At 37.3% G+C, this 24,392-nt stretch overlaps 1 long non-coding RNA gene across 1 annotated transcript in view; it reads left to right on the top strand.

Moving 5' to 3' along the window:
* The window catches only part of LOC134731627 (uncharacterized), a 235,839-nt gene extending 224,764 nt beyond the window's left edge, over positions 1-11,075 (top strand). The window contains exon 5 of the long non-coding RNA XR_010114063.1: positions 10,992-11,075. This is a non-coding gene — a long non-coding RNA (uncharacterized lncRNA). The remainder of the gene's footprint in view (positions 1-10,991) is intronic.
* Positions 11,076-24,392: the final 13,317 nt, after the last annotated feature.

Below are 24,392 nucleotides of genomic sequence, written 5' to 3'. Positions count from 1 at the left end.
TATTTGTTATAATAATTCTTTTAAATGTACACTCACCTGCTAATGTATAGCATTTATTCAGTACATTTCATCATCAAAATACTTCATCCATATGAATTAATTCACTTCCATAAGCACCTCAGTGAAACAGATGATAACTTTTATCCTATTTTCCAGGTGGGAGTATGAGACAGAGATAACTGTCTAATATCATACAAAGAGAGAATTAGGACAAAGATACAAGCAAGACTTTCTACTCTATTGTAACATTGGTTATTACACATATGTGGTCTTCTTTTTACATAAAAGAGAGGGTTAGTTTGGAGATTAGAGTTTAGCGCAGAGATAATGATGTTGGCTCCATTTTGTGATTCTTCCTTGGATCTTCTTTACGATATTGCTTATCTCCAACATTCACCTTGGCTTAATTAATGTGGAAGAGTAACAGTTTTAGATCCTCATGCATATGTGTTTATCTGTTAAGATAAACATAAAAATGCAAAAGACAAATTTGATTATATGTAAAGCTTCCAAAAACATCCTAGGAAATTCCCTGTGCCTCAAGAGCTCATAGGAAGCTCATCAAGAGCAAATGGGAAGACCCCAAACGAGATGATAGCTAAGGTCTAGCCTGTCATAGCTGTGCTTCTAAATAATTTTTTGTATGAGTTGAAACCCTCTCTTCATTTGAATATCAGTAATTCTTCAACTATCAAATTTTAATTTTTATTGTGTAAGTAAGTGATTTCAGGGACAGAAAAGCTTATAATTTTTTCACTCAGGTAGCTAATAATTGATGATTGTTTTGAACATTTGCTATATTTAACAAATTTCAAGTCAGATTATCTTACTCATCCGAAAATCCTCTGATGACTTACCATTCCACTCAGAATAAAAGTTATACTTTTTCCACAGCCTATGAATTACTCCTACAGGTCTCCCTTTGTCTCCTGTATTATGGTCACATAGATTTCCTTGCCCATCCTCAAAAATGAAGAGCATATCCCTCCTCCTCTACTTGGTTTTCCCTTTGCTTGGATTCTCTCATGATGGTCTTGTTTTGGGGGGTACTCTGAACTCTCACGAGTGAGCCTGCACTAAATACACGTTGAGCTGTGTTTCTTGACACGAAGTGCTGATAAGTAGTCCTTAACTTTACAGTCATACTTATGTCTGGTTGTCTAAATGTAAGACTATGGGCTTGTAGTGTAAACATGCACCTAGAAAGAATACCATTTCCACCTAACTATGAAAATCATATCCTTTAAAAAATGCAAACGGGACACTCAAATAGTGTATACAGTTTCCCCCTCAACCCATATTTTAACACCTAGGCATAGGAAATACTAGAAGGGATTTTCTAGTTCTTCCCCAAATTCCATAAAACATTTGCAAATGGGGGCCAGGCACAATGGCTCACGCCTGTAACCCCAGCACTTTGGGAGGCCGAGGCGGGCAGATCACGAGGTCAGGAGATTGAGACCATCCTGGCCAACATAGTGAAACCCGGTTTCTACTAAAAATACAAAAATTAGCCAGGTGTGGTGGCATGTGCCTGTAGTCCCAGCTACTCAGGAGGTTGAGGCAGGAGAATCACTTGAACCCAGGAGGCGGAGGCTGCAGTGAGCTGAGATAACGCCACTGCACTCCAGCCTGAGTGAGACTCTGTCTCAAAACAAAATCAAAAACAAAATTTGCAAGTGGGCCAATCAGTCAATCTCTGCACACAAATCAGAATATTCTTTGAACTTAATGTTCAAATGTTCAAAGTGAAGAAACAAAAGCCACAAGTCTGCCTTCAATGTCTATTTCCCTTCCAAGTTACTGACGATTCAGTGACTTAACATAATAAGCACATAAATAATCAGAGATCCTTCCACCCTTCTCCTCTAATCCCAGTATCAATGATAAATAATGTTCCAATAGTCTTAAAGATTGACTTTATCTTTGAACATCTGTCAAAGATAAAAATTACCTGTGCTTACTCATTCAAGTGTATGAGACCGAAACCATTTAGAACATATTTAATAACCTTTTATATAATTTAATTTAATTGGAAGGTTTGCTTCTAGATATTGCAGTTTTATTCTATCAGTATACTTGCATATATTTATAATGCCCTGAAAATGTGAATTCAACACAGTAAAAATAAGAATATCAATTACCACAATGTTCTAACTACACTGCACATGGTACGTGGGCAAATGACTAGCACAGATACTTGTAAAAGTCAAGTTTGCAATAGCAGTAGCTTCTTATTCATTCCTGCGAATCCCAAGGGATGCTGTAGCTGTAATGTAATGCCAAGTAATATAATGCTGTTCTGCCCTTTCCTTGAAATTACTGCTATTATAGACCCATTAGCACTACAGGTATTTATATTCTGTTTTTCAAAAGGCTCAAAAGATGTGTGCCAGGTGTTCCTTGAATGAACTGAGCAGCATCTTCCAGCATGTTTCAGAATGTCAGTTGCAATATGACAGATTTAATTGTTCAGCAAAGTGGAAATGTTTACTTGGTTAATGATGTTTCTTTAAAGCAATATCAGATGTAATGTGGAATTTTTCTAGGGAGCCTACCCTCAGAAACAGAAGAAAAGTCCCAATTTTATTAGTTAATGGGAGAAGGAGTAGTTTAATCAGCTCTAATATCTTCAGAAATTAATAAATTACCGAGTAAAATTTCTCAACTTTTGCTTTTCCCCATTGAAACCTCAATCATGTCCTAGATATATCAGTAAACTGGGATTAAGAAGATGGGTTCAGGCCAGGCGCAGTGGATCATGCCAGCACTTTGGAATGCCAAAGTGGGTGGATCACCTGAGGTCAGGAGTTTGAGACCAGCCTGGCCAACATGGTGAAACCCCATCTCTGCTAAAAATACAAAAAATTAGCTGGGCATGGTGGCACACACCTGTAATCCCAGCTACTCCGGAGGCCGAGGCAGGAGAATCACTCGAGGCAGGAGAAACTCAGGAGGTGGAGGTTGCAGAGAGCCAAGATCGTGCCACTGCACTTTAACCTAGGCGACAGAGTAAGACTCCATCTCCAAAAAAAAAAAAAAAAGATGGGTTCAGACAGTAAGATTCAGTGATAAATACTCTGTAATGATCTTCCCTGATGAGCTGAAGAATGGAAATACTGGTGATTTTAGGGTTATACAAATAACAATGCCAGGAATCTCATCTATAGTTCATAGGTTGAAAACAAAATAAAATGATATCTGAGAGAGTGGAAAACAGTACTTGCAAAGATGACAGTGGTTACCAAATCCTCCTCTTAGTCTTCTTTTTCAAATAAAGTTTTGCTCTAAAAACAAAAGAATAAATATTTTGTACTAAATAGTTTTAGCTGATTTTAATGGTAATGCATATCCATACTTCGTAAATATATCTGCTTAATAAATCAAAATGAAATTGCTTTAACAATGAATTTAGCACTGGGGACTTGTGTCTGACAGGATTTCTGCAATTTCAAAATATGATGAAACCTCTCTCTGAGATTTGATACCAGCCCTGGGTTGAGAATATCACAGAATTGTTGGAGCTCTTACAATTGTGCCATTATGGAGTTTCCTGAATGGCCATGGAGAAAAGATGATGTTGAGGTAATTAGATGGTGTATTTATCTGGAGGAAATTTGGTAGCATGGTTTCACCATTATTCCTAGGCATGTGTTGAAGCACACCATGAGTGAAGTCAGCAGGATGATAACAGAGGTAAAAGAAAGAAACAAAGATCTAGAAAAGTTTAGGAGCTATTTCTGTTAATTTTTGTCATTTTCTCAAGGGTTCCATTTATGGGGTTCTTATGTCATCAATAGGGTTGGGGTTCTTAAAGAAATTTGCCAATGTAGACAACCCTACACACTGGGGAGACACCTATGCAGTCTAGGACAGAAGAAAATTTCCTAGGCGTTTTCTTGTCAGGGGTTGGGGGAGGGTGAATGCTGCTGTTATAACACTGGGTGTCTCTTGGGATCTTGGCCGATCTTCAGCCTGTATCAACCTCCCAATCAGATAGTTCAGTTGAATTCTACAATCCTAAGAAAACTAATATCAAGTATTCCAAATTTCTTTCTTCAAGAGACAGTTGTTCATAGGAAATTTATTAGGTTGCTTTAGGCTGCAAGTAACAGCAAATCCATGTAGCAATGAGAAAATGATAAGGAAAGTCTCTTATGATAAGGAAATTTAGAGACATGGCATTTCCAAAGTTGATTAATTCAGCAGCTTAGTGACAATGTCAAAGACCTAGGTTTTCTCCATTTTTTTTTTTTATTTTTTGTGATGGAGTCTGACTCTGTCACCCAGCTGGAGTGCAATGGTGCGATCCTGGCTCACTGCGACCTCCGCCTTCCAAATTCCAGTGATTCTTCTGCCTCAGCCTCCCGAGTAGCTGGGACTACAGGCACATGCCACCACACCCAGCTAATTTTTGTATTTTCAGTAGAGATGGGATTTCACCATGTTGGCCGGGCTGGTCTTGAACTCCTGACCTCATAATCCGGCCACCTTGGCCTCCCAAAGTGCTGGGATTACAGGTGTGAGCTACCATGCCTGGCCTGGTTTTCTCCATTTTTACATTTTGTGATTTTCAGCTTGTCATCTACCTTCTCCATGGTGGCAAGGCATTTGCACCAACTCAGGTATCACATCCCACAAAACAACATCCACACGTCAGAAGGGAAGAAAGTGCATCCTGTTTTTCAGGAGTGAGGGAAATTTTCCCAGAAGCCTCTCAGCATTTCCACCCTTATATCTTATTTAATTGAATTTTACTTTTTCCCTTGTGCTAAACCAGTGCAATAGAAAAGGAATTGGTAAAATTGGCTTAGACTAGTCAAAGGGCCAAGAATCCACTGAAGTTTTTTTTATACTTAAGAAAATGAGGATTCTTTTGGCAGAAATGAGGGATGAAATGGATACTACGTCAGCTAACAAAGGTGGCAGGCCATAAGCTTAGTTTTCATTGTTCTCAGCATAACACAGAGGAGTAGAAAGATAATAGGGCAGGACTTCTCAACCCTTGCTTTGTGGACATCTTGGGTCAGATAATTCTTTATTGGGAGGACTGTCCTGTGCCTTGTAGGATGCCTAGCAGTAGCCCTGGTCTCTGCTTACTAGGTGCCACTAGCATTCCCCGCCCAATTTGTGACAACCAAGTTATGTGCCCCAGGAGTTATGTTAGGGGACAAAACCACCTCCACTGAGCTGCCCTGATGTAGTAGATAGACATGGGAGAGAGGAACTGCCCATGGGAAGAGTATTGCACTAGGCTTGACCATGAGTCTGTTACCCTGAGCATAAACCGGACTAGATTATCCATGAGTGACTTGAGGCAGGGTATGCCTGGTGTGTCCTCCTGAAGGCCTCTGGCTAGTGTATGGGGCTTGCTAGTCACAGACTCACAGCTTTCTTGACTCCATGTAAGGTGACCTATGAACCCTCTCATGTGTGGGAAAATTTATCAGGTATTAGTTGAAGCCAGGAAATATTCTAGTGCAGGGGTCAATGGGGGAAAAGGCAGAGGCTGAAATCATGATTTCAGGGGGACAAATATACTCTGGATGGGAAAGTAAAGTGAATTGTTATAATGTAATTCTATTTAGGGGAGGTATTTGGCCTGTTTAACTTATCAGGAAGAGTCATAGTACCTGATGAATTATCCTAGTAAATGATATAAATGCTGTAAAATGGGCATACTTGAACTAAAGAACTTTAAAAATCCACTTCCAAAATTAAAGCAGGACCTGGGATTTTGGGTTTGAGACACCTAAACCAGAATTGGTAGAGTTTAAAAGTCCGAATTTCTTGAGCTTGATGGTGAAAATAGTCAATGTGTTAGATAAATTGAACAGCTAAAATAAGCCTGTTGTTTAGAGGGGATTTTACTTCAAACTAACTAATAATTCTGACTATAATGGATCCCCTCCCCTTTTTATGACATTTTGTCTGTTTTTTCAGTAGAAGAAAGCAATTTAAGTTTAAATTTTCACTTCAAGAGTGTCCTCTACTCTTTTCAGTTAAGAGAAACACTAAGTATGTGTTCGATTAGTGGAGAATGCTGGCATAATTATACTGACTGTTCGTAATTGTGGAAAGTTCAAAAGGGAGACATTTGGGGAATAGAAAACAGCAGAGATATATCATAAGAAAAGAAAAAGAGGGCGGGTGTGGTGGTGGGTGCCTGTAGTCCCAGCTACTCGGGAGGCTGAGGCAAGAGAATGGTGTGACACTGGGAGATGGAGGTTGTTGTGAGGCAAGATCTCACCACTGCACTCCAGCCTGGGCAACAGAGTGAGACTTTGTCTCAAAAAGGAAAAAAACAAAACAAAAAAAAGCAAAAAAAAAAAAGAAAAGAAAAAGAAAAGGAAAAGGAAGAGAGACATACAAAAATAAATAGAAATGATGAGAGAAGAATACATGGAGAGGCACACAGCAAACTAGCAATGGTACCACCCAGTGCATAATTTATTCAGTTAAATTCACATATGTTTTTAAAATGTTGGCATTTATATTTTACAAATAATAATCTACTACATGTTCTGTGCATGAACAACAAAGATAGTTGCTCTGTGAATTTGTTTTAATATTCAGATCTGTATGGAATAGTGGATAACAGTGGAGCGTAAAGCAGTATCATCACCACTTAATAGCTGTGTGACACTGGGAAAATTGTATACAACTTTGTCTTAAGTCTTTCATCTGCAAAATGAGGCTGCTAATACAACCTAGTCCACACAGCTGTTGTGGGCATTACCTGAGTTATTTCAGGGTGAATTGCTTATAACACTGGATAACATAGAGAAAATGTTTTAAAATGTTGTTTGTGTTTTGCTATTTTTAAAATTCTTGATTCTCACTATCCAGCTGATCTTGATACTTATCTAAATTTAATCACAGCTAAAGGGGCCAGCAATCTCCACTAATCGAATATATACTTAGTGTTTCTCTTCTTAACTGAAAAGAGAACACTCCTGAAATAAAAATGGCCAAACAGAAAATATTAAAAGTCACAGAATCAACAGTAATTAAAGTTTGGAACACAAACCAAACTTTGGTTTGACCAAATACCAGTTTGTGAGAGGTAATAGAAGCTTAAGAAAAAAAAAAAATTATTCTGCTACTTATTTACATAATTGAATATATATATATATATATACATATATATATATATATGGTATGTGTATATATATATGGTAAATATATATATGGTATATATAAGGTAAAAGACTAATAAAACCAGCAGCCCCCATGTTCTCATAATAGTTTCTTTCTTTCTTTCTTTCTTTCTTTCTTTCTTTCTTTCTTTCTTTCTTTCTTTCTTTCCTTCTTTCTTTCTTTTTTTTTTTCCAGAGGCAGATTCTCACTCTGTCTCCCAGGCTGGAATGCAATGGTGCAATCTCTGCTCACTGCAACCTCCACCTCCCAGGTTCAAATTATTCTCCTGCCTCAGCCTCCTGAGTAGCTGGGATTACAGGCGCCCACCATGCCTGGCTAATTTTTGCGTTTTTAGTAGAGACGGGATTTTGCCATGTTGTCAGGCTGGTCTCAAACCCCTGACCTTCAGGTGATCTGCCCACTTGGGCCTCCCAAAATGCTGGGATTAAAGACATTAGCCACCATGCCCAGCCTCATAATACAGTTGTAAAAAATAATGCACAGCATTGTAGTTCAAGACCCCATGTGTTCCTTACTGACTTTTGTGCTTAACATTCTGTTGCTTTTCTTTATAAATTTACAATATATTAGTAACCCATAAGTGACTTAATTGCTTCATTGTACTTTTATCTGAACTTTGTATAATGGTATCTGCTCTATGCATTTTTCTGAGACCTACCTTTATTTAAAAATTAACATATTTTTGACATCCATTTGGATATGTAGAGATGTCATTCATTCATTATTACTGCTATAAATATTTTATTTTGTGACTATACCACTTCTTATGTATCTGTTCACAATTTGATGGACATATGGAGTTTTTCCAGTCATGTGTTTTCACAAAAACACCATACATATCTTTGGGAACACATGAGCAAGAGGTTTTGGAGTGAAACTGCTGGGTCAAAGAATGTAAACATCTTTTTGGATACAAGATAATGTCAATTGTTTTCCAGTGTGATATGGTTTGGCTGTGTCCCCACCCAAATCTCAGCTTGACTTGTATCTCCCAGAATTCCCACGTGTGTGGGAGGGACCCAGGGGGAGGTAATTGAAACATGGGAGCCGGTCTTTCCTGTGCTATTCTCATGACAGTGAATAAGTCTCACGAGCTCTGATGGGTTTATCAGGGGTTTCCACTTTTGTTTCTTCCTCATTTTCTCTTGCTGCTGCCATGTAAGAAGTGCCTTTCACCTCCCACAGTAATTCTGAGTCCTCCCCAGCCATGTGGAACTGTAAGTCCAATTAAACCTCTTTTTCTTCCCGGTCTCGTGCATGTCTTTATCAGCAGTGTGAAAACATAATACACAGTGTAAATACACGAATTTACACTCCCAACAGTAATGTAGTGAGTTTCAATTTCTCTACATTCTTAACACTTAGTATTGTAAGACTTTTCAAGTTTTGCAAATACGAAAATGTGATATGCAGTCTTATTTTGGCTTCTCTACAATAAATTTGACCTGTTTTTTAAAAAAATCACTTGCATATTTTATTTTCTATAAAACACATATTTTTGCCCATTTTAAATCATATTGTTTCTTTATCAATTTGTAAAAATAAGGATTTTTAAAAGATATTTGAGGGACTAATTCATTGTTATATGTGGCAAATACCTTCACCCAAATTTTGGCTTGCTTTTCATATGGTTTGAGGTGTGTGTGGTTGATAAGAATATCGGTGCCAATTCTTCAATCCCCTGTAATACAGTCATACGCTTTGCCTTGTAACTGTGTGCCCACCTCTAGAGTAGTGAGAGTATGATGTTCTTCCACATGTATGTTGACTTGGTCAAATATCTTGCTTTGGCTAATGAGATTTAAAATATGTGACACAAGTAGGGACATTAAATGTGCATATGAGGTTCAACTTGACATCTTGTTTTCCTGCCATTCTCCGTAACAACAGGCCCTGGTTAGCCACTGGTCCAAGGAGGACACATGGAGTAGCCTCAACCCAGTCCCGAGTCTGGAACCAAGCCCAGCTGACTTGGAGCCTGGCCCATGGATTGAGGCTACAGGCCTGTGAACAGGGAAAATAATGCTTGTGGTTATAAGTCATTCGATTGTGATGTGATTTGTTACACCACATTATTACAACAAAAGCAGACTAAGTCACAACTAATGGACAGAAGTCCTTAATTTAATCTGGTTGAATTTATCATTCTTTTCCCTGAGGGTTTGCACACTTTTTGTGTTGTTTAAATTTAGTTTTTTGAATTCTTCCAAAGTCAAAATATGTTCTTTGCATGTTCACAAACACATCTTTTCTGTCCCAAGGTTATCAAGATTATGCATTAACGTTTACTAACAACATGGAATTGAATTTATTTAGTGTTTGTGTGAAATAGGACTCAATTTTATTTATGTTTTTACATGAATACCATAATTGTCTCAGCGCAAGTGTTCATGCATCCCCCACTGATATAGAATGTTATCTTATTTCCACAATGTGTTGTCTATACCTGTGCCACTACCACATTGTCATAATTCCTGTAGCTTTTTAGTAAGTCTTTCTATCTGGTAGGGCAAGTCTTCTGTTCTTCTTGTTTCAAGATGTGTTAGCTACATTTGATCCTTCATTTTTCATATGCAGCTTAATTGACAGTAAGTCAAATTCCTTAAAAACCCAGATACATGCTGGATCTATGAACGTATTTGGAAATCTGTGACAATTTTGTAACATGGTTACACTATCCAGAAGAATCATCTTTTTATGTTGCTTATATTTTATTTAATGCCTCTTCATAAAGTTTTATAATTTACTTAAGCTCTTGTACATTTTATTTTAAAAGATTTTTTCCTGATCACCCTATACTGTGTCTCTGTTTTACAAAGTATCTTTTTAAAGTTACTAAATGTTTGTAGTTATCATATGGAAATACGATTAAGTTTCATATTGATTTTTATCCAATAATTTTCTTAAAATTCATGATTAATTATAATAATTTATCTATATGGTCTTTTAGATTTTCTGGTCAGAAATTTATGTCATCCAAGGTTAATAACTAGATTTTTAAAACTCTTTTCCAATATTTATAATGTTCATTTCTTTCTCTTTTTTCTTATAGTCAAGGGGCCCTCCAGTACAATGTTGAACAGTAGTAAAATTGTGAACCTTTCTTATTCATGAATTTAAAGAAAGTGAATTTAATCTTTCACTATTTAGTATGTTTGCTGTATGATTTTTGTTTTTATTTATATCAAATTAAATATTTGATATATATTTCTATTTCTATTCTAGGCTCTCTGCAGAGTTGATGAATTTTATTAAATGCTTTTACTGCATCTATTCAAGTGATGGCATGGGTTTCCTCCTTTAATTTGTAAATGTGGTGAATTACATTAATAGATGTTTTTATAAGGTTGACTCAACCCTTCATTCCCCGAATAAAATTAATTTGGTCATGACATTGTCTATATGTTATATATATTGCTGAGTCTTGTTAAATCAAGTTTAGCCTAAAGCTGCCTCCCTATATATTTTAAGTTTGGCTTAAAGGTTTCTCTGTACATAGTGAAATATAGCCTAAAGGGAAGTGTAAACAGACGGTAGTCTATGCTTGTGCCAATCACCAAGTTTTGGCCCATCAAATGTGGCCAACTGTTTGAACCATATTCAAATAAGGCAAACACTGAGCTATAACCAATCCATCCAGCTGTTTCTGTATGTCACTTCCATTTTCTTACATCACTTTCCTTTTTCTGTTCATAAATTTTCTTTCACCACGTGGCTGTGCTGGAATCTCTGAGCCTACTCTGGCTCTGGAGGCTGCCTGATTTGTGAATTGTTCATTGCTCAATTAAACACTTTTAAAGTTAATTCAGCTGAAGTTATTCTTTTAACAGATGGTTTCGGAAGTGAGATCAGAAGTAGAGCTTCTAATGACCCCCAGAAGCACTGAGTGACCAAGTGACACACCTGCCAGCCCCATTGTGTCCATTGCTCTCTCAGAGCAGCTGGGGATTGTGGTAAGTTCTCTGTCAGATTCCAAAGCTCTATGGATTTGTGTTTTGAGCTCTCCGAATTTATTTAAGCAAATTTCTAATCCAAACTGGTTTGGAAGTCATGACAGAAACTGGACTAGGTTTAGGATTGGATTGGATCCAGTAATTAACTGACTTAGATCCAGTCAGAGGCCTCTTACATCTGACTGGGTCAGAAAGAAACCAGTAGTATATGGCAATATTGCACAGGGTGTAAAATTTGGCTTTTGGAAATTCACAGGAATTTTTGTGTTCTATTCCTTTGTTTCATTTTTCATGTGTACTTAGGTAGGAAAAAAAATCATTGGCTAAATTGATCAAGGGAACCTGAGAGCAAAACCAGTATCTTATGGGATCTTTAATTTCTAAAGATGGGATCCTTAATTTCTGAAGAACTAATTTCGTTTTGGCTGATACATGCATAAGTGTTAGGCCCTGGAAGCAGCAAAGTCTTACAGAAATGGTGAAATCTTACTAAAGATAACTTAGAGTGGAATGTTCCAATTGAACAACACTGCACTGAAGTGCATTTAAAAATGAGGGCTCCCAAATTAGTCTCATCTAGGGATGCCTATTGATATGCAGAAACTTCTAAAAGGATTTCAGTATTTCTATTTAAAATTTCTATTTACAAAAGGCAAATGAAAATCTTAAACAACTAATTGATTTTTTAAAAAATTAAATCTGCTAAACTTTTGACTTGGTTACTATCCTGACCCAAATAAATAGACCGCAGCACCAATTGGCTGACTTTGGGTAAGTGGTGGGGTACATTTTACCCAGGTAAAGGATGGGACTGGATCAGAGTCCCAAATTGGGAAGATTTAGAGTCCCTCCTAAGACATAGCAGGGATTAGAGGGCCCTCTCCTCAGTAAAGTCTCTGTTGGTTAAAAATGGATTTGACATTATGGGATGTTAACCACTATTCTCTTTGGATTAATCTGCCCTGCGTTCTTTGCTGATGGCAGTGGATGACAGGATTAGGCAAGTACAGGATCATGGGACATGGGGAACCTTTTTCTCCCCAATCGGGGAAAATTGAGAGCTGATGGGACTGCTGAAAATGATCCCTCCCTTCGTGACAGACAAGCAGTTGCCTGAAATTTTGTTTCAGTGTTGCTGCAATGGGTGATCTTTCTCTGGCCTCACTGGGCTCTTTGCCTTCCCCACCACACCACAGAGATTGCTTTTCCTTTTTCCTTTCTCTCCTTTCCATTTCCTGTCTTTTCTGTTACTCAGGGAAACCATCTTGCCCAGAGACCACATGTTGAAACTCCTGGCTGCAGGTCATTCCACCCCACTCTAGATGGATTAAAGATGACAGAGCCCAACTAGGGGCAAGTTTGAGCCTTGCCAGTTTGATGGGCACCAAGAGCAGAGGCTAATGTCTATTTTGTCACACGCATTTTGCTCTGGCCAGAATGGAAAATGTTAATTCGGTTACCCCATGCAATCCCTTGGGCAGCATCTTACAAAATTGAGAGGCTTTTGCCTGTGGTTCCACGAAACAAAAAAGGATGATTTTCCTTTGTGTTGCAACTTGGCTCCCAGAGCTATGGTGCAAAAGGGGGTCGCTAGGGCTGCTCAGGGAAAGGGATGCTGGCATGCTGACAAAAGGGTAAGAATTTCTTAATAGTCAGACTTCTGACCTCTCTCCCTTTGTGCAATTGTAGGAATGGTAAAATTGTAGGAGTGGTAAAAATTACTATCTCCTCTGCAAAGCTTTAATTAATGAGAAAAAGGATTTGTCAGGCTAGTCTTAAGTTGTAGTGAATCTGGTGTACTTTGTGTTGTGCATTTGTCTTTCTGTGTTGTTCTGTCATAAAAAAAGGGGTACCATAGGATAGAATGTGGGCCTAGGCCCCCCATAAGCTTCCTGTTTAAGCCATCCTGGCAAACTGCTCAGTTACAAACTTTGAGGCAAGTCTCTGAAACAAAAATAAAAGTGGACGTCTTGTTTTATATCCTTGGGAGTTTGACCTCATAAACACATGGCAGTACTTTCTCTTGGTCTCGTCCATCCAGGGAACAGGAATTTTGGGGTTCATGTCATAGCTGGCTCTAAAATTTATCTTGAGCAGTTAAAAGCCATTGCAAGATCAAAATTGACGGCTCTAGACTCCTTCTGGGAAGAGCAGTGGAAACTGCCCAGTGCTGTAGCTTAGTGCCTAAGGCTTTGTCTTTTCCCAGTGACAGTCAAGGTTCAATTCCTGGCTTAAGGAATGAGTCCTTTTTGGTTTGATATCTTTGTGACTTTTGCCACTTATTGATTCTCTTCCCCACCATGAACAACTTCTGACTTCTTGTCTTGAATTTTCCTTTCTCTGAGCACCTGGGAGGTTACCTTTGGTAAAGGTCAAAAGCAAGAAATATTTGCTGCTTGTTCTGGCTAAAGTCTGGTAATAAGATGTTTGGTTTAAAACTCAGCTTAATTAAAAACAGGTATTCAAGCTATAAATATATTTAAAAGTGCTTTACAGTTTTTTCTCTTCTTAGATCTTGTTTTTCTGGGGAAAAATAGTTTTGTTTCTTTTCAGTCAATTGAATTGTTTTTCTCCATTTTTGCCTTTTTGCCACTCTTCATGCACAGATGAGAGGACCTAGGATAATTTCTCACACTCTGGGACTCTTTGGGAAAAACAAAGGAGGCACCACAGACCCCGTTTTGGGAAAAACCTCTGTTTTCCTCATGAAACCCCAGGAATTGAAAGCAGATAAATCCTTCTCACAGTCTAAAGCTAAATATACTTTTGAGGATGGCAAATGGCAGTGATTGGAGGATACTCGGCTCTTTGCTAGTTTGGATCAGAGAAGCATGCTCTTGGCCACCTATTGAAATGTCCCCATCCCCATCCCCCACCGAGAGATAAGACTGCAAAGGGAGATGGACTGATCACAGAGTGCGCTGATTGGCTTTCAAATGCTTTGCAATGAAATGCACAGTAAAATCATTTCACTGTCCTATTCCATAGCATTTCTCTTTTGGGGATCCAAGATCTGGTGTAAAAGTAGGACCCTGAATTTGGAGGAATCTATTTTGCCTTGCATCTATGCGTGCTTATTAGGCCCTAGGAACTGCATGTTTTCCTCATTCTGTTTCTCAAAGGACCCCACTATGAAGCCAGTAATCCAATTAAGAAGTTTGAAAACTGGCCAATAAAAACTCTTGGCCAGGTGAGGTGGCTCACGCCTGTAATCCCAGCACTTCGGGAGGCCGAGGCGAGCAGATCATGAGGTCAGGAAATCAAGACCATCCCGGCTAACACAGTGAAACCCCGTCTCTACTAAAAATACAAAATTTAGCCGGGCGTGGTGGCGGGCTCCTGTAGTCCCAGCTACTCGGGAGGCTGAGGCAGGAGAATGGTGTGAACCTGGGAAGCGGGTCAGTCAAAAACAGAACATTGGCTCACTCCTCATTTTTTTTTTTTTTTTTGAGATGAAGTCTCATTCTTGTCACCCAGGCTGGAGTGCAATGTCACGATCTCGGCTCACTGTAACCTCCGCCTCCTGGGTTCAAGTGATTCTCCTGCCTCAGCCTCCCGAGTAGCTGGGATTACAGGTGCCTGCCACTACACCCAGCTAATTTTTGTATTTTTAGTAGAGACGGGGTTTCACCATGTTGGCCAGGCTGGTCTTGAACTCCTGACCTCCGGTGATCCATCCGCCTCAGCCTCCCAAAGTGCTAGGATTACAGGCATGAGCCACCGCACCTGGCTGTCTCACTCCTTTTAACCTACATCATGGGTTAAAGAGAACATTGCCTCAGCCTCCCTAGCAGGTGGGATTACAGGAGCTCACTACTACTCCTGGAAAATTTTTGTACTTTTTTAGTAGAGACAGGGCTTTGCTCTGTTGGCCAGGCTGGTCTCAATTCTCTTTAAATTCTCTTGTGAAAGTTATGCTAAGTAATAGAATTTCTCTAGATTACTTACTGGCTAAACACAGAAGTATCCGTTCAGCTGCTGGCCCTTGTGGCCTATGGAAAAATACATCACATCCAGTATATTATAGGGATTCAATTGTAAGATATTAATGAAGAGACTGTTAAGTGAGTAGAGTTTTTAGCTCATTCTTTGATCAATTTGATTTTAGGTGGTTTGGTTTATAGGGACCCTGGGTAAGACACATACTCCAAACTCTTGATATTACCTTTCCCAATAATAGTAGTATATAGTACTAATAGTAATAATAACAGTAATAATAGTAACGGTAACTAACAGTAATAATAGTAGTCTCCTTGGTGCACTGTATTCTTTCAAAGTTTTTAAATATTTGTATACAGCCATCTCTAGAATGTCCAATGGTCTCTCTTCAACTGGAAAGACAAGAGCTGAAAGAATGTGTGACCATGAGGGCAGCATAACCTATGAATGACTGGAAACCAAAAATGATGGTGACTGAGGGTGGTGCTAAGACCCTAAGTTTTGGTCACACTCTCACCTAAATGAGAACTTGACAAAAAGGGGGAAATTCTTAAACAAAATTATGGGAGGCCATTGTTTTGGACTGAGCTTATGCACTAGGTCCGAAAAGACCAGACCAAACCAAAATGGAGTCACTCGCGCTAAATGTGGCATAATCAAAGTAAGACTTTAAGGAAACTCCTAGATCCTAGAACAAACCAGGTTTTGTTTTTTCTCTTGTAAACAGGACGTTCCAGCATAAGGAGGTACTCTCTACTGTAACCCTTAAAAAAATAACCTGAAACGCTCCCAGCTTGCAAAAACCCACTGTTCTTCTGTTTCCCAGTGGGTGTCAAGACTGAATAAGTATTTTTATGATGGCAATAATGACATCAGTGACTTGAGTCAATTTTGAGAGGATGACCATAAGGGGGGAATTGTTAATTCAAGTTTAGCCTGAAGCTGCCTCTTACATATTTTAAGTTCAGCCTAAAGATTTTTCTGTACATAGTGAACTATAGCCTAAATGGAAGTGTAAACAGACTCTAGTCTACTCATGCCAATCACTAAGTTTTGGCCAATCCAATGTGGCCAACTGTTTGAACCATGTTCAAATAAACACTGAGCTATAACCAATCCAGCTGTTTCTGTATGTCACTTCCGTTTTCTGTCCATAAATCTTCCACCACGTGGCTGTGCTGGAGTCTCTGAGTCTACTCTGTGTCCAGAGGCTGCCCAATTTGTGAATCATTCTTTGCTCAATTAAACTCTTTTAAATTTTATTCAGCTGAATTTTTTCTTTTAACAGTCTGTTTTGCTCATATGTTTACAATATTGCTTTATAATATTTTTCTTTTACTGTCCTCTAGTTTTTGAATCAGAGTTATGTTAGCCTAACCAAATAAGTGAACTATTTCCCCTCTCTTTCTAGTTCTGAGAATAATTGGTGTAAAATTGGAATTATTTCTTCCTTGAATGTGTGGCAGAATATATTTGGAAAGACATTTGGGCCTGCTGTCTCCGTTATGGAAATATTTTAAAATATTGATTAAATATCTTAAAAAGTTATAGTATTACTCAGGTTTTCTATTTATTTTTCACTATTTTTTATTAAATCCTATTTTTCTAGGCATCTGTTCATATTATATTAATTTTCAAATCAATTGACTTAAACTGATTTTTTAAAAAATCTCTGCTGCATTTGCAATTATATCTTCAATTTACTTACCAAATTTTGTTTGGCTGTTAAACAACTTTAATATTTTTTTCTCTAAAAAACCACTTTTGACTTATTTGATGTTGTAATTTATTTTATTTCATGTATTTTGTATTTGCTTTCTATTTCATTAATTTCCCCCAGGACCTGTTTTACTTGTATGTGCTATAAATATCACTTAGCTGATTCTTACAGTTGATGTAAAATATCTGAGAATCTTAAATCCTTACTCAAAATATTCACATTTCATTTTGTTCTCTGATATGTTTGGACTTATTTCTATCATCTTATTTTATGCTTTCTGTTTTTCTTGCCTGCTTTATTCTCATTTTTTCTTGCAAAGATTATTTTGCACTAATATTGCCCCCCTATCATTACATTTTTTCCATTTGTTTGAAAGTTATACAGTATCTTAAATATTTTTTATTGGTTATGCTAGAAATTATAATGTTTCATATATAACTCTGTGAACCTAAATTTAATAAATATATTTGCCCTTTTTTTCTAGAGTGCTTTAGGTACAAATAACCTATCTAGACTTCTAAGCTATAGTTTTTAAATTCAGTTCTATTTTTTAATATCCGTAAGTTTTTTATTATTACTTTTCTTTTTTTTTTTTCAAGACAGAATTTCACTCTTGTTGCCCAGGTTGGAGTGCAGTGGCGCAATCTCAGCTCACTGCAAACTCCGCGTCCCAGGTTCAAGCAATTCTCCTGCCTCAGCCTCCCGAGTAGCTGGGATTACAGGCATGCGCCACCATGCCTGTCTAATTTTGTATTTTTAGTAGAGATGGGGATTCTCCATGTTGGTCAGGCTGGTCTTGAACCCCCGACCTTACTATTCTTATATGTTGCTTTAGATTTAACAATATCCATATTTTTTTAAATTCACCATTTCTTCTTGCATTACAAACCTATGTCCTGGGATCATATTCCTTCTTCATAAAGTATATTTCTTATAAATTATATTAAATGGCTTTTGGTGGTAAACACTCAGGTTTTATATTGTTTTTCTTATTGTTTACAAATATATTTTGTTGTATATATGATTTTAGATTGGCAGTTATTTTTTTCCCAATACTTTAAGGAAATGTTTGCATTGTTTCCTAGTTTTCATGCAGTTAAGAAATCAGCTGTCATTCAAATTCTGATTTGTTGTAGGTAATCCGTCTTTTCCTTCTGGCTGCTTATAAAGCCATTTACTGGCTGGGTGCGATGGCTCAAGCCTGTAATCCTAGCATTTTGGGAATCTGAGCTGTGAGAATCACTTGAGTTCAGGAGTTTGAGACCAGCCTGGGCAACATAGTAATACCTCATCTCTATAAAAATAGAAATTAAAATTAAATTAAAAAATAAACCCCTTTACTTGTTATTTGTGTTTTAGAATGCATGCTATGTTATGTCTAGGTGAAGACTGTTAAAAATATATATATCTTGCTATAAATTTTCTGTCCTCTAAACTCTTATTCTTTAATCAATTATGGAAAATTACTAATATCCTCTCAAATGTTACCATTTTTCAATTTTCTGCATTATCACTTTCCAGATCCCCAGGCAGAGGTTTGTTACATCATTTTATATACTTTTCTTGCATTTAATCTCTCTTCCATAATTACTATTGTTGCTGTTTTAAATTCTAGGTTATTTTTTGAAATTGAATTTCATGTTTCATTATTTTTCAGATATGTTTAATTGGATATTTAAGATTTTATTAAAGTAATATACATATTCAAGGAAAATATCAATTATTCATTTCAATAAATTATCTCATCCAGTGGTGTTTTTTTAAATAGACCTTATTTTTTAGAGCAGTTTTAGGTTCACAACAAATTTGAACACAAGTTACAGAGATTTCCCATATACTCTCTCCGCCTACATATGCACAGCCCATTGTCAATATTCCCACCAGAGTAGTACATTTGTTACGTTAGATGAACCTACGTTGAAACATAATTATCGTTGAAAGTTCGTAGTTCCTTTGGCATTCATTCTTGGTGTTGTGCATTCTATGGATTTTTACAGATATGTCATGACATATATCCACCATTGTAGTATCATAACAAAATAGTTTCTCTGTCCTAAAAATTCTCTGTGCCTCTGGTGGGAATATTGATAATGGGGAAGACTAGGCATGCTTAGGGGTAGGGAGTATATGGAAAATCTCTGTACCTTCCTCTTACTTTTGCTGTGAACCTAAAATTGTTCTAAAATTAAAGTCTATTAAAAAAAATTCTCTGTGCCCTGCCTATTGATCCCTCCCTTCTCCCTGATCCCTGGAAGCCACTGATCTTTTTACTGCCTCCATAGTTTCACCTTTTCCAGAATGTCACATAGTAATAAGAAATGAATCTAACAGTATGCGGCTTTTCAGGTTGGCTTGTTTCACTTAGTAATATGCATTAAATGTTCTGTGTCTTTTCATGGCTTGATAGCTCATGTCTTTTGCATGCTGAACAATATTCCATTGTCTTGCCATCCAAAGTTTATTTATCCATTCTCCTACTGAAAGACATCTTGGTTGCTTCCAAGTTTTGGCAAGAACGAATAAAGCTTCTATAAACACTTGTGTGCTGGGTTTCGTATGGTCAAGATTTTCAATTTGTTCAGGTAAATGCCAAGGAGTACAATTGCTGAATTGTATGGTAAGAATGTTTTGTTTTTTCGGTCGTGTGCAGTGGCTTATGCCTGTAATCACAACACTTTGGGAGGCTGAGGCGGGTGGATCACCTGAGGCCAGGAGTTCGAGACCAGCCTGGCCAACATAGCAAAACCCTGTCTCTACTAAAAATACTAAAAACTAGCTGGGTGTGGTGGTGCATACCTGTAGTCCCAGCTACTCAGAAAGCTGAGGCACAAGAATTGCTTGAACCCGGGAGGTGGAGGTTGCAGTGAGCTGAGATCATGCCACTATACTCCAGCCTGGGTGACAGAGTAAGACTCTGTCTCAAAAAAAAAAAAAAAAAAAAAAAAGTTTTCTTTAAAAAAAAAAAAAACCTGGGTATTTCCCTTCCTCCAGGTTTGTTAGGCTCTAATAAAACCCCAGTAGTTTAAGCTTGGTAAATAGTTTGTCGCTAAGGCAGGCCTTGTTACGAAGAATAGAATTTTCTGGTGTATTTCAAAGTTGTTTCCATTTCTTTCCTCCTGATAGATGCATGAGAGGACTTTTCTTCACTAGTCACTACGGCAGCCTAGTTGAGTTCCTGGAGGTAAAACTCACAGAAGTGTGGGGATATCCAATGACTTTTATCTCTCAGTCTTGTCCACATTGAACCTCTAGCAATTGATTACAGTTCATGCATCCCTACACTGGCATTGGCTCCAAAGGGTATTTCTGCTGGAGGGTTGATGTGGTGGCTCGTGATGGGGTGGAGGAGTGTGTTCTGCTTCTGCAAATTATGGTTCTCTGTATTCACTTGTCTGCCCTTCCAATTGGGGTAGTGGCTTGCCCTGTGATATATGACTTCTCTGATGGACCTAAGAGGAGTTTATTTTTCAGTTTCTTCAGCTTTTTATTGTTGTTCAGAGGAGAGACAACTTCCAAGATTCTATATGGTAGACTGGAGCTTGGAAGCCTGGAGTTCTCTCCATCTAGTGAATTTTAAGTCTCACATATATTTTTTATTTCTATAATTTCTATTTGTTCCTTTTCAAACTTTTCCTGCTCATTTATTATTATATTTTTATTGCCTTATTATTTTGTTAGACATCATAAGCATGCTAATTTTGCTTTCAAAATTTAACGTTTTGGAAAATCTGAAATATTTATGGATCTACCTCTATTTACTTAATCTAGTATCCTTGCTCATGTACACTTGTCATCTTACATCTTAAAGAAAACATCTCATTGCAAACCTATGGTTACTGGAACTTTCTTTGTGAGGATTTTCGAGACTTTGATAGAGTGTATGTTCCTGCAGAGATGATTTGCTTCTAACCTCTGCCAGCAACGTAGATTCCTTTCACATTTGGGCCACCTTAATTTCTTTCCTTGGTGTTTTTTTGGGTCATGTAGATACTGTAATTTCAGACCTACAATTACTATGTAATGACTGACTGATACTCATAAAGTTTCAGAGAGTTCCTCAACTACTCCATCTTTCCACCTCACATACCCAGAGCTGAAATTACCATAGACAAGATTCCCTGCTGAATTCTCTCCTGAGGCAGTTTTATTCTAGTTTATCATTTCACAGAGGATGTAGCACATTAGGGCTTCTAGACTTATGGCTGAGTATCCAATAGAACACTCTAAATTTCTTTTGTCTCTCATGTGGCTTTTGAAATTACAGTTCTGTGTTGCTGGAGATTGGCAGATGCCACATGGCAGCTGCTGCTGGATTTAAAGTCCGCTTTCCTCTCAGATTCATAATGCTACTTCATTTTTGGCCTTTGAGAATTAATTTTCTTCATTTTCTGTAGATATATAGTTTTGATATAGACTAAGATATTGTTTTAAAAATATTTTGTACACCAATTTTAGATCTATTATAGTGACAGTGTTTTTCAGATACATAGTGGCATATTTAACATGAAAGGAAAACTTGAAAATTTAATTTTGAGCTTGGGTATTTAATTTTTATATAGTAAAGAATAAATCATTCTATAAGCAGGTATTTAAACGGAGTAACTCCCTATTTACCAATAGTTTTAGAGGTATTTTGGATTCCTTCTCCTTAACTCTCTCTGTGCTTAAGTGATTGCTTTTTTCCAACACACACACAGACACACACACACACACGCACATGTGAATGCATAATTTTTTTTCTCACTGATTAAAAGTACTTATATTACTAGACCTGAATAGACTTGACTTTTTGACCTGCATCAGTATTGAAGAGTTGGCTTTCATATCCTAAAATCCCTAGTGCAAAATTTAGATACTTATTGAAAAAGTTATGTATTAACTACACATTTGATGTGTTTAACTGTGGAACTAAGAATAGTTTGTTGTACACAGTAAAAAACAATAGATTTGGAATATTGTTGTGCTTCCAACATTTAAATAAATTAAGTGGATAGTTTAAAATATAGAAGTGTAATATTTCATTTTCTTTTTTTTTTTTTGGCCTTGATTAGTTTGTTGGTTGTAGAATTTGGTGTATGTGAGAGGAAATCTGTGTATATTTATTATAGAAGTAATAATACAAGATAGCAGCACTTAAGAGGGATAGGGATGTTTTAACCCTGATTAATGTAGAAGTAATCAGTACAATTTTTATGGAAATACAATTGAAAAACAGCAGAAACTTTCCTTAAAGTCCATTAAGTATTCTTTAATATATGTGATAAAGAACTATCAAAGAACATTTTAAAATATATTATGTTTTTAGAAATTATTTTCAAGGCAGGCAAGTTTAGTGACATCTCATTTTGAAAAATCTGTATTTCGGCCGGGCGCGGTGGCTCAAGCCTGTAATCCAAGCACTTTGGGAGGCCGAGGCGGGCGGATCATGAGGTCAGGAGATCAAGACCATCCTGGCTAACACAGTGAAACCCCATCTCTACTAAAAATACAAAAAATTAGCCGGACGTGTTGGCAGGCGCCTGTAGTCCCAGCTACTCGGGAGGCTGAGGCAGGAGAATGGCATGAACCCGGGAGGCGGAGCTTGCAGTGAGCCGAGATCGCGCCATTGCACTCCCGCCTGGGAGACAGAGCAAGACTCCGTCTCAAAAAAAAAAAAAAAAAAAAATCTGTATTTCATACATATTTTTAGAAAAACCACTATATTGACTACTCAGTATTTGATAGTGTCGTAGGCATTTGCCAATGTCAATTTCTCTTCTATTTCCTGGCATTGGAAGACTTTGCTTCCTCGCCCTCTCAAATTTATACAGGGCAGGATGACTTGCCTTGGCCAGTAAAATGTGCACAGGAATTAGTTATGTCACTTCCATGCAGAAATGTTTAGTTGCTTGTGCTCTCTCTCCCCTATCAAATGATGCTCATAGGAATGTAGGTTGATACCCAACTACCATGAGATGGGTACAACCCAGAATTCTGAACCAACACAGCACAGCCACCCTGGGAGATACTCAGATCTGCACCTTTGCCTGGGAAATAATTATACTTTTGTCATGTAACAGCACAATTATTTGAAGTTGTTTGTAACTGCAGCATAACCTAGACCACCGTGGCCAATACTAAGTAGTAAAACATGAAGTACTTTAAACAAATACAAAAAGAAAAATTGAGAAATGTAGACAAATTGGGAACAAATGAGGTAAAGTATTTTATACTGAGGCATTACACAAGTCTTAAAATGCACCAAATTTCAGATAAAATTAGTTTATTTTTTAGAGTGCTTATTAAAGCAAGTTGAAATCTAGTTCATTCCATTTGCTTTTTGCTATATTGTGATATTTTATTCTGAGATGAGTTCTAAGCATATGGATTAAGTATTTTTATGCTAGTATTCTTTGTCAAGCACAATAGTTATTTACTGAATTTAATTATTCTGCTCTGTCACTATATATCATATTCTTTCCAGCCTGGAGTTAGCATTGGAACAAACCTCAAATGAAATTTTGGAGGGTGTGTGTGGGAAATAATATGGTTTTGTAATTATGTACAGGTGGAGTAGACATTTATTTTCACTTTTTTTTATTTGTTTTATGTTTTGCTTGTTTGTCTACTTGGCATTTAATTCTCTTGTTCATGTTGGGAACTTCTTCACCCTCAGTGTCTTGCTGGGAGAGATTTATTTGCAGGGGTAGTACAGTGCTGGCTGGAACTTCCAGTGACAAACAGCAGGACAACATGGTTCCTGTTGTTGGAAGTCAGCTATTGTTTCCTACTGTTTTGGCCTCCCCTCCATCTACTACCTATTCTTCAAGCCTGCTTCTCTAGCCATGCAAATGGCTTTTGAAGCCTATTCTGTCAATAAATTCCACTTCTTAGTCAATTTCAGTTTTTTAACTAAGCACACTTACTAATAAAAGATAACACTCAGAATTTTTTCAGTTTCTATGTTGACAAAATATTGAGATTTTTTTCACTTTTGTGCAGAACAAATAATGCTTTGACTTTTACAGTTATGTGTCTCATTTCACTTATGTTATGTTTCCCTTATTTAACCACTTATTTTGTCATACGTTACTATGCTCTGTTGGGACACAAGAATGGCATATTATATCATATATATTATATGATAATATATAATATGTAATTATAATGTGGGTAAGGGAGGCACGTGTGGCAATTTGGAGAAAAATTCTATATGTGTGTGTTAGTATGTGTGCTTGGGGGGGTCATTACATGTAGCACCTTCAGTATTAACATGATATGGTAAATTCTTTATTAAATGGATCTCCATTTAAAGTGAGAAAATGATCTTTAACTTCACACAAATCTCTAAGGACATAGCTACCCTTAGGAGAAACCCTAAGACCTCATTGGGAGCAGATTTGATTCAGTTATCAGTCTGTTTGTAAAAGCTAATACAAATCAGTGAAGAAAATATTAATAGTCCCTAGAGATATAACATTGAAAGAGGAGAACTATTGGTGCTTCATATTAATTGGAGTTCTGATTCCATGCTGTGAGGAGAGAAAAGAAGTAGGAAATGTAAAATTGTAGTAAAATGTGGTTCTTCAGTTTAATTCAACAAATATGTATTGGTTGCCTACCAAGTATAAGTTACTGTT

Source organism: Symphalangus syndactylus, chromosome 10 (assembly GCF_028878055.3).
Source record: "Symphalangus syndactylus isolate Jambi chromosome 10, NHGRI_mSymSyn1-v2.1_pri, whole genome shotgun sequence".
NCBI lineage: Eukaryota > Metazoa > Chordata > Mammalia > Primates > Hylobatidae > Symphalangus > Symphalangus syndactylus.
Note: the sequence above shows the minus strand (reverse complement) of the source record. Positions and strands in the feature narration are given on the sequence as shown.